The following is a 2,570-nucleotide window of genomic DNA, read 5'->3' on the forward strand; positions in this document are numbered from 1 at the left end:
GTTAGATATTAATTTAAATCTTATGAATGAAATAATCACTGTGACTTTAAAGATAGTAGAGATAAAATTAGGACCAAAATTTGGTAGAGATGTGATCATAGGAAAAAAGAACCAAACCTTATTCCTTATTCCCATAGTAGCCCCAGTTGAACTATTATCTGTAAGGGAAGAAACATAATGAGTCACAAAAACTATATTAATAAATTTCTGCTTCTCTACTAGCAAATGTGGAGAGAAAGTGCAATGAAAAAAGAAAAGGAAAGGAAAAGTAGTTCTAGTCACAGAGCAATGAGTTTATCCCTTTGCCCTATCAGGATAGAAATCTGGGAATTATAGAGCATATGATTATAATGAAATAAACAATTCTAGAAATTAGAAACAAATGCAATTGAAAATTAGATCATTATATCAAACTAAGTGAAGCTATGCTCTTTTCTGATCACTCAGCCTCAAAAAGGGTACAGTAGACGGTGGAAGAAAAGACAGACTACTACTACTACTAATAATAATAGTGTTGGAAGGGACATTGGAGATCTTCTAGTCCAACCCCCTGCTCAGATAGGAAACCATATATCATTTCAGACAAATGGTTGTCCAGTCTCTTCTTAAAAACGTCCAGTGTTGGAGCATTCATAAAGCAAGCAATTGAGTGAAAATAGTGATATTATTATTATTATTATTATTATTATTATTATTATTATTATTATTATTATTATTATTATTATTATTATTATTAATCATTGCACAGTCAGCCAGATGTTCAGACTGGATTTGGCATTTTTGTCTACCTATCGAGTCCTTACCAAGGACCTGGGATAGGCAGATGTGGATGTTCGATGGTATTACAGATATTGTCGCAAGATGGAAGCAGTTCCTAGTAAGGCCGCCTTTTGCAATTGACTAATGGCGAATTTGTCAATGCCAGTGGTGTTCAAGTAGTGCTCCAGTTGTTTGGGGATTGCACCCAAGGAGCCTATTACTATTGGTACTATCATTGCTTGCCTTTGCCACAGTCTTTCTATTTCTATTTGTAGGTGGTGGTGGTGGTTGTTATTATTATTATTACTATTCTTTAAGTGGTAAGATAGGAGGTAATTTTGTTCTCAATGTGGAGAAAATAGCTAGAAATCAGTTTTGTCTTCTTCCACAAGGTAGACTTTGAAATTTCCCTATGAGAACTATGTTCAAGATAAATAAATACTATAAATACTAATATATTACTTTTTCCTAACAGGCTTCCCTCTGCCCTATCAGCATGGCCTGGTTGGCTTGGGATGATTAGACTTGATGTCCTATCTTCTAGAAGATAGGGTTGGTGGCTTTAAGGTAGAGACCATAATCTTTCGGGCTGATCCAATGAAGACAACATTTTTGATTCCCCCAGGCTGAGCAAGAGGGAAAAGGCACTTAGATGGCTTTGGTGCATAAAGAAGGACTACAACCTGAGTCTTGTCTTAAGAACCTGTGTCCTACACCAGCATCTTAATGTCATACCACACCAGCTCTCCTTATACCGGTATTGGTATTAACATAGAACTAAGGAGAAATTTCTTCACAGTTAGAACAATTAATTAGTGGAAAGACTTGCCTTCAAAAGTTGTGGGTGCTCCAACATGGAAGTTTTTTAAAAGAACAAGTGTCTGAAATGGTATAGGGTTTCCTACTTCAGCAGGGGGTTGGAGTAGAAGACTTCCAAGGTCCCTTCCAATTCTCTGTTATTCTGTTATATTCTCAGAATTAAGTCTCACTATATTCAAGATGCATATAGAACTACATACCTTGTTACAGAATTCATTATTACCCGATGCAGTAGCAAGATGTATATAAAGGGAATTACATCCATTAATTGCTCAGTTGGGGAAGGTAGGGGAAAGATTACTGCCTTTGTTCCATGACTGGATTTCACTAAGGCATCCAATGGACCCTTATGGTATGGACACCTAGGCAGATCTTTAGCCTATTCTAGAAAAGATTTCATAATTTCTTCTAGCTGTCATTGCCTCACTTCTAGAATTGAGCAGCACAGGTAAATGTCTGGATGTTTTGACTGCATCTTCCATTAGCTCTGGTCAGTATAAGCCAGGGGTCTTCAAACTTGGCCCTTTTATGACTTGTGGACTTCAACTTCCAGAATTCTTCAGCCAGGCATGCTGGCTGTGGAATTCTGGGAGTTGAAGTCCACAAGTCATAAAAGGGCCAAGTTTGAAGACCCCTGGTATAACTGTTCTCAGGATGCAACAAACTTTCCTATTGTGCATTTTACTTCAAGGCAAAATAGCTCATCCTTCGCTATTGCAATCCCCAAAATATTTGCTAGGAAAGCTCTCCATTTTCTGCATCCGTGCAGAGAGTACCTGACATATGAGAAGCAATAAGCAGATTATGTAAAGGGGCGATGTGTAAAAGATCTCCTGCAATCAAGAGACCCTGCATTGATTATTTTGCTAATGCATGGAGATCAGATCCTTATTTTCATTTAGAAATGGCTGTATTTTATATATATCTCACCACATATACCAAGAATGTTTGTTTAGAAGTAGAAGGTAACAGATAAATTAACTTCAAGCATG

This window comes from Vipera berus, assembly GCF_964194415.1.
Source record: "Vipera berus genome assembly, chromosome: 2".
In the NCBI taxonomy this organism is placed as follows: domain Eukaryota; kingdom Metazoa; phylum Chordata; class Lepidosauria; order Squamata; family Viperidae; genus Vipera; species Vipera berus.